We start from the raw sequence: 14053 nt of genomic DNA, 5'->3' as shown, positions 1-14053 counted from the left end.
TTTACACATGCTAACATGCTTCTAATGCAAGATTACAACATTAGGAAAGCTCAATTACATGGATTACATGCATGTCCCAAAATATCTCAAACCCATCATCAACATGCTCAAATTCAAACATTCAAGACTTATACTCCCATGATTTGTACATGCATGTGGGAGATGCTCATCATTCTCAACTTAGATGGTACAAATGGTGATTACAACATGAGCTTTAACCAAAACTCTACATGAATCATGTGTTTCAAGCTCAAACATGCAAATTCAAAGTAATTTCTTACATGCATGAGTTCTAAGACTTCAAACTCAACAAAAATCAACTCATTACATGTTCTTGATCACAAACAACCTTTGAACTTACAAATTACAAGTAAGAGTCCATGAATTCACTTACCTAAGAGCTTCAACACTCAAGCTCTAGCCAAATCTTGAGTTAGATCTTCAAATTCCCAAGTCTTGAGCCCAAATTACACAAATCTCTCCCTTTTTCTCTCCATGGCCGGCCTCTCTCTCACTCTCAATTGTCTAACTCAGATTTTGAGTTTTTAAGAGGGCTAAAGGAGAGTGCAATACAAATATACAACAAGCCCCACTAACAAATATTTTAATATAAAATAATGGGGTACTTAATTTATCAATTTAATCAGTTTAAATTGACCAGAATCAAATTCCAATTAAATTTCACCGTAGGCTCTAAAAATTATGCCAACCACAATGGCGTAATCAATTTCGGTTTCCGTGGCCGATAAGGCCCTCAATTAATTTTCCAAAGCAGACTATTCAAACAGATATTCCTACGATGAACAGATAAAATTTCAAACCACATATTTTCACATAGTAGAACACCAAATCATATCAAAATACATAATCACATTATGTTAAGGACCAATTAACATATTACGGAACAGGGGTATTACAGTTTCTTGCTCCTCGGTGAGGTTTGCTCTCCTCAGATACAATAGCCCCACAGTTCAGACTTTCGTGGTTCTGAATCTGGTTTCACAAGTGCAATGTGAAACAGAAAAAAAACACAAATGAAAGTCCAAATTCGGCAAATCTTAGAAAATCTATTTATCATCAAAGATGCCAAAATGGACTGCATTGCAAGATTTCAATTTTCGGGAAATTTAAGAAACTCGTCACTTGTGCTAAAGGCCACTTGTCCGTCATCACCAAAGTGTCTCAGCTCAGGAACTTAGGAATGAGAGGAAAAGGTTATGAATTGAGCACCCCACTCACTCTATCAAAGATTGGCCTCTACTAAACATTATTATGTGAGGCACACAAGTATATGATCTTGTTCCGATTATTATGCTAAACATTATTATGTGAGGCACACAAGTATAGACTATTTCTCCCACTTTGGAATGCTTTGATTTCATGTTTGTTTGCAAATAGTTTTGGATATGTGTTACTCGAAAGAGTAAGCTCATATGTACATTAATCAAATGTATTCCAATTTAAGCAAAATAGCCTTCATCCACCGACATTCAAGAGGTATATCAGATAAGCACTTAGCCTCATAGTATTTATGCTTGACATGGAAACATGAACACATATGCAATATGCAAAAGCAAAAATGCTCACCTAGTACTCAACCGAGGCAAGCCAAAATAGAAGAATATAGTTAGAAAAAGTGCATGCTCTAATATGTAAGTGACTAATGCAGCACATACAAAATACAACTAATAGGTTCGGTTTATTAACATGACATATGGCTCAAATTAAAGCATGTGTTTAGCGCACATATTCAAGTAAGTAAGAAATGACAACAATGTTAGAATGATAAACCAAACGCAATGTATGCAAAAATGGGTATTTTACACATGGTAATGATATGAAACCAAAACATGAATGCAACCATCGTAAGAAAGGAAATAAAAGGGAGAAAGAAATGGGAGTTGGAAGACATGCACAATATTACAAATTTGCCCTCATACAAGAGGGTCCGAATAAATGTCATAATTAAACTAATTATTACAACATCAAATAATAGAGCAAACTAATTAAGTAGTTATTACAAATTCGACGTAATCGAACTAATTAAACATATTACTAACAAAGCATTGATTTAAAGGACCACGGGAAGTGAAGAGTGGCATGCACATGAATGAGAACATCCTTCGGGAAACCTTCCTATTTTGCAGACAAAATTTATATTGTTCGCAGTCAGAAAATCTTTTTGTTTTTGCCTCAATTTATACTCTGTTCTGCAAGAAAAATGCCACTGTCTGTACAACAAAATGTGGTCAGTCGGCCTTGGAAAGTGGTAAGCCAGACAAGAAGATGGCCAACTGGCCGCTGTTTTTGGGTTTTTCCCTACTACCATAGAATTGAAATAGAGCAAAAACTGAGTGTTTTCAGGAGATGTTTATCATTTCTGCCTCTCCCTATCATGTAGATGATCAAGGGAGGAGTAGATTCGGTTCATAAACCATCAATATTTGCATGTTTGTTGCGTGATGATCTTAGAACCAATAGGACAAAGGCTCAATAAAAGAAATGAAAGACTAACAATACCTCTTCTCTATTATGAAATTATCTCAAGGGAAGTGGTAGACATTGCTTCTTGAATCATTAACATCACTAAAGAGTATGTAATGATTCAAGAGTCAATGGACTCAATATAACGTCCGATTGAACACAACTTAATGTTATTACCCTTTGTTTACCACTTTATTCTGGTTTTAACCTCTTTTACATTACCTAGCCATTCTTTTTTTAATTTTTGTCTAAAAGTGATAATTACGTCCACTAATAAAGAGAAGTGTCAAACAAGAAGTTGTGCTTTGCCTGAGAGAGATGTAATGTCCGAGTAATAAACCTCTGAAGAGATTAAACCATTAAGCATGGAAGGTCTCTTTCTCATGCCTTAAACAACCACCAAGTGTTTTTCAAACAAAGAAAACCAAGAAAGGAGGGAGGTTGCATAGATGATTACTACAAGTGTGAGTATATGTATGAAAACTATGGAATAAAAAGCTATCAACTCAAATAGATTAGTGTCTAAGACCTAAACCACCAAATCTATGAGGACTTGCAACAATACAAGCATAATATTCAAAGCATAAACTAAGTAAACACACTAAAACATCCCCTCTCCCCTCCTCCCCCCCTCCCCAAAAAAAAAAAAGAAAAAAGAAAAAAAAAACAATGCTGAAAAATCAATTTGAAAAGCTAGAAAAGTAAAATAAAAAATGAGAGAACAAAGCTGGCAAGCAAGTCTAAGGAAGGATGGTTAACCCCTATATTTTTTGGACCTTAAAATCACATGTTTTAGCCTATGAAAACTCTGAAAATCAGTAGCTAAGAGTAAAGAAACAAGTGGGAAACACAAAGATATAAGCTACGGAACAAGGTTCAAGAAAGGGTAGTTAACCTCTCCACCTTTGGTAGCTTTTAAATCTCAAGTTTCAGCCCTCAAAAATAGTCCAAAACAGAGTATAAAAGAGAAGAAAAGAGTAGTGTGAACAAAGCGAAAGATGGCAAAGGTATACCTCTTGAAGAGAGGATGTTCTTTAGTTCACAAACCACAAAGTAATCACCCTCAGGAGTTGAAATTTTAACTCAATAATCTTAGCAAGGAGTCTCAAAATTTTGGTTTAGGAAGTGTATGTATAGTGCAAGATAGAGAGGGAGAGTGTTTGACAAGTTTTTGGCTCTTGGCAAAATTTTCTAACCTAAAACCATGAGGGATGGTCATGTATTTATAGAAAAATAGGTTCCTCTGTCGAAAATATCTATATTGAGCCAACTAGTGCATGGCATGCACATGGGGGGACAATTGGCAACAAAATAATTGCCTGCCACTAAACATGGCCCGCCGACCTTAGAAGGGGACGACCGGCCACTGGAAAATGTCCTGTCGGCCACCTGTTGGCCAGCAGGCCTCCGAGTGGTCAGGCTAGAAAAAAATAGGTTTTGGTCCAAAAGAGGTACAAGGTTTTAGGCTCTGAAACTTCAAACTGAGCTCCTTGCTGAAGAAATTAAACGGTTTATACAGCGTAACATTTCATCATCTAGTGTTCAACATGAGGTACCCAAGTCTTAAGGGCGGTAAAAAATGGAGTGTCTATAGTTGCCCCTCTTTGACAGAGCTCGAAGTCATGAAATGACGTGAGTAAATGTCAAAGCCCGAAGACTACCCATTTTGACAAGACCGTAAGACTTGGGCAGGCAATCAAAATGTAAATGCAATTGGTTGAACTTGAAAGTTGCCTATATATTCTTTTGTAAGGAATCAAACCAACGTAATTCAGTGGCAAGATGCAAACGATACACAATGCAAATGTTATACAATGTAACAAAATAATCAAACCACGAGCAGTGCCTTCTACACAAATATCATAAAGGAGTGGGAAATGCAAATCAAACTATGTTTAACACAGAAAATGTGTTGGAACCTTTAGACCACAATTCTTGTAGAATAGGTGCGTACACATGCAGAACTATGCCTTTCACAGAAAGAGTACAAGTAATTGGGTGGTATGATATAAATGAGGAATGATTTGTTGGGAAAGGATAATGACCCTAAATGCTGAATGCAACAAGACAAACTACGATGCAATGGATGCAATGGATGTAATGGATGAAGTGAATAAGGGGCGTAGGTCGAACTACATCTTACCTAGAAAAGGCATGGACATAAAACAAACCACATCTAACACAAACCACGTCTAACACAAAAAAGGTGCTGGAATCCTCAGACCACAATTCTTGTAGAATAGGCACATACATATGCAGAGCTATGCTTTAACGTGTGAAAGGTGTGAGCACATGCCAAACTAAGCTTAATATGGAATGGATGTAGGTAATAAAATGGTATGATGTAATTCGTGTAATGGATAGTGTAGTAGATGCGTGCAATAGATGTTATGGTAGATAATAATAGTAATGTAGCAGTTGGGAAGTGAAAGTACCTTACGGGGGCGATCAACAATGACTCACCTTATGTTGCTGGGGATCTTTCTCTTTTTCTTCATCTACTTTTTTCCTTGGCTATGTTTCCAACTTTCTCTATCCTCCAACAGGGTGACAGACTAGGTTGGTTCAGTATCCAGAATTAAGGCGCATACAAGCTACCTCAATCTATGGGGCTGCCATACAGATTTCAAGCCGAGGACATTTTGAAATAATCTCCACACCTCTAGGTATTTAAACCAGACTCTACTCTCAAAAATTCCAAAACCTTTGTGTTCTATGCCTCGGCCATTCGAACTCTAGTTTCCACCATTTCAGTTGATCTTTGTGGGAGCCGAATAAATATGTGCTCAAGAAGTTCAATTAGAGCGTCGAGAACGATTGTAAGGCTAACTTGGCATGATCAAACCTATTGAACAAGAACAAGGCCAAGTAAAATCCAGCCCATGGGCCGAATATGCCGAATAAATTTCTAACGTACCTGGGGGACCCAGATATGATAATGAAAGGGTGGGCCCTAGGAGAGCAATATAAAAAGAAGAAGATCATACAAAGAGAGGAATGTGTGAATATAGAAGATAACTTGAAATAGAAGTAAACTAGAGAGAATATTAACTTGTCCATTGGAGTGCTAATTCCGGCACCCCCAACCGGTGTGTTCATCTATTTTTCAAGTAGCAATCAGAGGATTAAAGACGTCCGACTGGATTTTGGAGTATTTCTAAACCTCATCACCACAATTGGCACCGTTTGTGGGAAAACTCAAGTGCATCCATGGCGGGCGTAACAGATGATCCTCCGATAGTTGTTGACGATGTCACTCCAAGAGATAACTTTACTCCAAGAAACATGCTTGGACTAGAGAATATCACCGCGCGACGGGCCTTGAACTTCGACCCAGTAGCTCAAACCTCACCCTCAACTTCTATGCAAGTGACTGTGCAGACGATCATGGATCAAGAAAAATGAAACGAGTAGCGTCTAGAAGATATGATGGCTGAGAACGAGCGCTTACATAAGGAATTGGCCCTGGAGTTAGCCAAATCCCAACAGGCCGTACTCCATAACCAGGGTCAATCCCCAGAAAAGAAGAAAGATAATCAACGGCGTTGACTTCGGAAACATGATAATGGCAGTGTTTTCGACTCACCATCTCAAGAACCAAGAAAAAAAGGGCGAGTCGGTATATCGAGCTTATCCGAAGGAAGTCCATATGTACGACATTGGCGAGGGAAAAGGGAGTGATGATTCAGATGAGGAGGACAGGCACGACCCTTTCGTACGACACATTGCAAGGGTTGTGCTGCCTAAAAAGTTCAAAGCATCGGTATTCACCCTATGCGACCGAAAATCAAACCCCACTGATCACATTTGTCATTATAAACAAGTAATGACGTTGCATACTGATGATGAAGCCCTCATGTGTCGAATATTTCCAAGTAGCCTGGGACCGTTGGCCGTCAGATGGTACTATAAACTGGAGCCGACATCAATAAGAAGCTTTCATCAACCCAAAAATCCTTCAAGGCAAGATTCATTACCAACGAAGTTCAACTAAAGCAAGCTGACTCTCTCTGGGTAAAGCAAGCCAACCAGGGCAAGATTCATTACCTCCGTGAGTATTCGACGTGCTATTGGGAATGTTTCAACTTGGTGGATGATACCTGCAATGATTCCATGGTCACTACCGCCTTTAAGATGTGATTAAACCTGAGAGTCCTCTCCGCAGTTCGTTGACCAGACAGCCTCCTAAAACAGTTTGGGAGTTAATGAAAAAAGTTAAAGAATACTGTAAGGTGGAAGACGATGCCTTGCACGTCAAAGCCGGACAGAAAGCTGTTAAATCGGCTCCATTTGGTCTAGTTTAACCGATAAGTGTCGTGCCATCAAGAAACCTCGAACCTCGGACTCGGACTAAACGAGACAACTGACGAGATTCGCGCCACTCAAGCCGTCAATGTTCGTGTCATAACCCTGTCTCGTGTTATGTTAATTGATCTTAATTATGATTGTAGTTATATACTTAATATGATTTTGAGTGCTACTTATATGATTATGTGTGTGTATGAATTCCTATCTGTTCACTATAGGAAAATCTGTTTGATTATCTACTATAGAATTTAAATTGAAGGCTGTAGAGGCGTCAGAAAGTGAAATTGACTGTATTTTTGTGTTTAGCATGATTTTTAGAATCTACAGTGAAATTTAATTAAAAATTGAATCAGATCAAAACAATTAGATTCCATATGATTGAATTAGAGCACCATTGATTAGTTCTAATTAAGTGTGATTAGGGAAAGCCTATATAAATGAGCTAAGTATGCTTAAGCTCATATTTTTTAGATCAAATAAGATTCTACACTCTAGAGAGAGAGGGTGAACTGAATTTAGAGAGAGAAAGGAGCCATTTTTGAAGGTTTTGTAACAGAACTCAAGTTTTGGAAGGCTAGGCTCTAGAACTAGCTAAAATTATGAGAGTTGAAGCTTCTAGGTGAGTAATTGAACTCAAATTCATGAGTTTAAGTTCATAACTAAGTGAATTCAAAGTATATGTGAAGTTTAATGCATAAATTAAGCTAAGCTTGGTGAATTTGAGATCATGGGATGCATGCATGTGCGAATTGGCCATAATTTTGCATATTTGAATGCAAAGCATGTTGGTTATGTTTCATTGCAGATTGTTTAATACATGCATGTAATAAATTTCAAGTATTGAGGCTTAGTTTCAAGCCTTGAAGCTCGTCTATGCAAGACACAAAACATGGATTGTGTATATATGTAGAGTTCATGTTTTAAAACCATTGGATCCATGGAATTTTGAATTATGGTTGAAAGTTCCCTTCAAAATTATGTTTTTAGGTGTATTCTTGCATGTTTGGATGAGTTATACACGAATTGGAAATTTGAAGATGTGTTTTGAGCTTCAAGAAGAATTCTGGAAAACCCAGAATTTGACTTGTCCGCTCGAGCGAGAAAAACGTCCCTTGAGCGTGAAAATGTAGCTCCCAAAAGTTTTGCAAAGATTACACAGTGGCTCGAGCGGCTGAATCTACGCTCAAGCGTACCCTACTTTGCATGACTCCTTGCTCGATCATCAAAAGTCTTGCTCGAGCATAAATTGCAAGCAACCAGCACTTTTGCAGACCAAAAGGGTCCACTTGAGCGACCAAACCTGCACTCAAGCGGAGAGCCCTGTTTCAGAAAATTTGAAAAGTTGCTTTATGTTCCGTTTTTCGTTCTCTTTCACTTCTAAGCACTATTAGCCATGCATTGAACATTGTAAATGAGTTGAAGGGTTAAGAAAGAGGCCTAAGAGAAATAAACAATTTGAGAACGAATTGAATCACTTGTGACCCTATATGTTGTAAATTGTGTAGAGCCAAGCACAACGGCAGATCTACCTGCAGAACACTGTGAGTAATATCTTAATAAGAATGTATTAAAGCATGCTACTTCAAAATGCTCGCTTATGTATGAGTTCTACGGAGTTATTAAATTGAATTGGATATTCGTCATACAAATGATTAGGCCAAAGGCCGTTTGACATGAATGATTAAGCCAAAAGCCATTTGACACAAGCGAATTGGGCCTAAGGCGGTTTGATAAGAATGAATTGGGCCCCAAGGCTGTTTGATAAGAATGAATTGGGACCTAAGGCCGTTTGATACATTGGAGCTTAAGGCCATTTAATGTATTAGGTAGAAATATGAATGGGCCTAAGGCCGTTTGATATGTTTGTTAACAAATTGTCATTCATGTAACTTCCTTATTTGATATTATTCACTGGGCTTTCGCTCATTCTCGTTCATGTGTATGTAGGTGAGCAAAGAGATGTCCAAACCCAGCCCTAGTGAAGACTATGAGAGGAAGTGAAGTTTTTGAGGAGTCAGCCTGAATGTCTCACACACGAAACTTTGTTTATGTCCCTTTTGTTCTTTTGTTACTCTTTTGCTATATTGGTGGACACGTTGGATCACCTATGTATATGAGTTTTTGTTTGGCTAACTGCATATCTGAAAGTTCTTGGATGTATATAAGATGTTAACTCTATTTATATGTGTGAGTTAGTATGAAATACCTTTGGAATGATTTTGCTATACCATGTAAGCACAACTCATTGGACAGAGTTTTTAAATTTACTCTTGTTTTTGCCCTTTTAATATTTCTAAAATTGTTTGAGGCTGTAGATAATCTCATGATTATTAGCCGATTATGGCCTTAATCTATAGGGGCGGACTTGGGTCATGACAGAGTGGTATCAGAGCATGAGTTAATAACTCACACACTTGTCTTAATGAGCAATAAGCATCTAGAAATGATCTAGGATGCATTCATGTGATAAGTATGAACATGAAGACATCGAGAATATACTTAAATGTTTCGAAACGAATGACTATGTGCTATATGTTTTGTGATACTTGCATTGTGAATTATTTGAATATGTATGCTCTTTTGTATGTGTGTTCTTGTGAATATTTCAGTATAGAGAATAATGCAAGTTTAATCAGATAATGGTGAGAACAAGAGGTGATGAATTAGAGGAGTCCCGTACTGCCAGAATGGATAGGATGGAAAGATTGATTCAGGCAATGGTAGAAACATTGAGGCAATAACAACAGTGGCAACAGCCACACCCTCCGTCTCCACCTCCGGAACCGCCTGTGCAAGACCTACAGAATGATGACCAGACAATAGCTCTCACCAAAGAGTTCAAGAAAATGAAATCGCCACAGTTTCATGGAGGATTGGATCCGTTGAAGGCAGAGGCATGGGCCCTCGAAATAGAAAAATTGTTTGAGGTGTTTCCTTGTCAAGAAACACAGAAGGTATTGCTAGCCACCTTTACACTGGAAGGTGAAGCAAGAAGGTGGTGGATGTTGATGCGTGAGAATCATAAAGACATTGACTAGACACGTTTTGGGAAATTTTCTACGATAAATACTTTCCACAATGTGTCCGTGATAGAAAAGTGTCGGAGTTTTTGGAACTTAAACAAAACAACATGTCAGTGGCTGAGTACGAGGCCAAGTTCACTGAATTGGCCAGATTTGTACCACTCAAGGTCGATACTGACTATAAGAAAGCAAGACCTTTTGAAGGAGGCCTTCAAGATGATATCTTAGACAAGATGAATGTACTAAAGCTAGAAACTTACATTGATGTGTTGGATCAGGCTATAATATCAGAAGCTAATCTAGCCAAGCAGAGCAAATCGTTGACTGATTGGAAAAGTAAGAGGCATGACTTCTTTTCAAAGAAAAGACTTTTGAAAAAGCAGAATACAGGCTCCTCAAGTACTTCTAATTCTTCCCAAGACACGTCTCCAATGTGCAACACTTGTAGTAAAAGACATTGCGGGGTTTTCTATCGTGTGTTAGGGGGCCTACTTTAAATGTGGTAAAATAGGACATATGGCTAGGGATTGTAAACAAAGCAGTGGGAAGTTAGCTGCTAGCTCAACTACATCAATCCCAAAACCCGGGAACACTACGAGGCCTACCACCACCGGAGACACTGCGAGGCAGGGGAGAGTCTTTGCACTCGTTCCGGGCGATACATGGAACACATAAGTCGTTGTCTCAGGTACTATCTCTATATGTAATCAGGATGCTTTTGTGTTAATTGACTCCGGATCAACACATTCCGTTGTGACTTATGCATTTACGTCTAGATTGAGTAGACCTCTAGAATCATTAGCATATTTGTTATGTTTATCTGCTCTATCCGGGAAATTTTTGTTGTGTACATCTGTGTGTCGATTTTGCGATATGCATATTGAGAATGCTATTTTGTAGGTAGATCTATTGCCCTTGGATTTTAGACACTTTGATGTAATTCTGGGCATAGACTGGTTATCTAAATGTTGTACCACCATTGATTGTGTAACGAAACGAGTTGTATTTAGACCACTAGGGCAGGAATGGATTGTGTTTGTGGGTAATGGGGTAGTGCCACCACCTTATTTGATATCTGCAATGAAAGCATGTAAATTGATCAGGAAAAGGTATCAAGGCTATTTGTGTTTTACATTGTCTGAACAATTTGTGAATGTTGAATTGAACAGTACTTCGGTTGTTAAAGAATTTCTAGATGTGTTCCCAGATGAATTGCTAGGGGAATTGGTTGATAGGGAAATAGAGTTTACTATTGATGTTGTGCAAGGCACTCAGCCTATTTCAAAAACCCCTTACAGAATGGCTACTACTAAAACGAAAGAACTAAAAGAACAATTGTAAGACCAACTTCACAAAGGGTTTATTCGACCAAGTACTTCACCATGGGGTGCACCGGTATTATTTGTGAAAAAGAAAGATAGAACCTTGCGCTTGTGTATCGACTACCATGAATTGAATAAGGTAACGATAAAGAATAAATATCCTTTACCCTGTATTGACGACTTGTTTGATCAGTTGCAGGGTTCACAAGTGTTTTCCAAAATTGATTTGAGATTCGGGTACCACCAGTTGAAGGTAAAAGCAGAGGATGTTGAGAAAACTGCGTTTTGGACAAGGTATGGCCATTATGAATTTCTTGTTATGCCATTTGGGGTGACTAATGCTCCTGCAACATTTATGGACCTAATGAACCGAATTTTAAGGACTTACCTTGATGATTTTGTTGTGGTTTTTATTGATGATATCTTGATATATTCAAAGAGTGGACTTGAACATGAATACCACTTGAGAACTGTCTTGTAAACACTTAGAGAAAAGAAATTATTTTTCAAGCTAAAGAAATGAGAATTTTGGTTGGATGAAGTTATTTTCTTACGGCATTTTATCAACAAGGAGGGGATTTTAGTAGACCCATAGAAGATAGAGGCAATTATGAATTGGCCTACTCCAACGAATGTAACAAAAGTCCGCAGTTTCATGGGCCTAGTCGGGTATTACAGACGGTTTGTAAAAGATTTTTTGAAAATAGCTGTACCACATACCCAAGTCACACGCAAAGGACAACCGTTTGAGTGGACTAATGAAGTGAACTAATGAAAGAGAGTTTGCCTTTTAGGAATTGAAGACAAGACTAACCACTGCACCAATTTTGACATTGCCCTCAGGTATGAAAAACTTTGTGATATATAATGATGCTTCTTATAAAGGTTTGGGCTGTGTTCTAATGCAGAATGGAAAGGTGATCGCCTATGCCTCTTATAAATTGAGACCGCATGAAAATAATTGCTCGACACATGACTTGGAACTAGCCGCAGTGGTGTTTGCTTTGAAAATTTTGCGGCACTACCTGTATGGGGCGAAATGTAAAGTTTACATGAATCACAAAAGCCTAAAATACTTTTTTAGTCAAAATGAGCTGAATATGTGACAAAGGAGATGTCTTGAACTAATAAAGGATTATGATCTTCAGATTCAAAATCACCCCGGAAAAGCCAATACCGTTGCTGATGCATTGAGCACAAAATCAACGGGGAACTTAGCTTGTCTACTCACTGAAAAAAAGAAATTGTGCAAGATGTTGAGAAAGTCAAGAAGCCATGCTACAAGAATAAGTTGGGTTAATAGCTGCCATTTCTATTGAACCAACAATAATTACTAAAGTCAAGCAAAGACAAAGAGAGGACGAGGCTCTTAAGACAATAATCGATGAGTTTGAAGCTAAACCGAAACCGGAATTTAGTGTTGAGGTGAAGTATTGAGGTTTCAAAACAGAATATGTGTCTCAAACATTCTTGAATTGAAAAAGAGGATCGTAGACGAAGCTCACAAGTCGATGTTTGGTATGCATCCGGGGTAACAACAGAATGTATCGAGACTTGAAGCAAAGCTATTGGTGGCCTAAAATGAAGAAGAAAATCATAGAGCATGTGTCCAAATGCCTTAAATGTCAGCAAGTTAAAGTTGAACATCAGAAACTAGGCAGTCCACTTCAACCTCTCCCTATTCCGGAATAGAAGTGGGAGCACGCGACCATGGATTTTGTTGTTGGCCTACCTCGAACTCCTAGAGGTATGGATTCTATTTGGATTGTGGTTAATAGATTGACTAAATCTGTGCATTTTCTGCTGGTGAAGACCACTTTTAATGCTTATAGATTGGCCACTATATATGTTGATGAGATTGTTCGTTTACATGGGGTTCCGGTATCCATTGTCTCGGATAGAGATCCGAAATTTGTATCCAGACTGTGGAAAAGTTTGCAAAGAGCTATGGGAACAGAGCTGAGATTTAGTATCATATTCCACTCACAGACAAACGGTCAATCGGAACGGACTATACAGACTTTAGAGGACATGCTCAGCATGTGTACCTTGGATTTCCAAGGGAGTTGGGAGGATTATTTGCCACTAGTAGAATTTGCATACAACAACAACTTCCACTCCAGCATTGGCATGGCACCATATGAAGTCTTGTATGGCAGGAAGTGTAGATCGCTAATTTGTTGGATTGAAGTCGGTGATAGAGCCTTACTTGGGCTCGAAATTGTGCATGACACTTAAGAGAAAATTAAAACCATCCAACAAAGACTCAAGATACCACAGAGTCGACAAAAGAATTATACGGATGTTCAAAGAATACCTCTTGAGTATGAAGTTGGCGACCATGTATTTATTCGCATGGTTCTGATGAAAGGCCATCTGAGATTTGGTAAGAAAGGTAAATTGTCACCCTTTTACAATGGACCGTTTCAAATTCTAGAAAGACTTGGTCCAATTGCTTACAAAGTTGCTTAGCCACCGGGATTCGAACAAATACATAATGTGTTCCATGTATCAATGTTGAGGGGTTATTTTCGAGATCCGTTTCACGTGATTGATTACCACCGGATAGCTCTAGATGGGAATATAGAATACGAAGAATGGCCAAAATGGATCATTCACCGACAAGTGAAACAGTTGAGGAACAAATCCATCTCGATGGTGAAAGTACAATGGAATGAACACTATGGGAAGGACACCACATGGGAAAAAGAGGAGGAAATGCAACTGCGCTATCCACATTTGTTCCTGGACGGGGTAAAATAAGTTTGAAGGACCAAAATTCCTAAAAGGGGGAAGATTGTGATAACCCTGTCCCGTGCTTTGTTAATTAATCTTAATTATGATTGTGGTTATGTGCTTAATATGATTTTGAGTGCTACTTATATGATTATGTGTGTGTATGAATTCCTATCTATT

Source organism: Camellia sinensis, chromosome 11 (assembly GCF_055761805.1).
Source record: "Camellia sinensis isolate YWXY chromosome 11, ASM5576180v1, whole genome shotgun sequence".
Taxonomy (NCBI): Eukaryota; Viridiplantae; Streptophyta; class Magnoliopsida; order Ericales; family Theaceae; genus Camellia; species Camellia sinensis.
Note: the sequence above shows the minus strand (reverse complement) of the source record.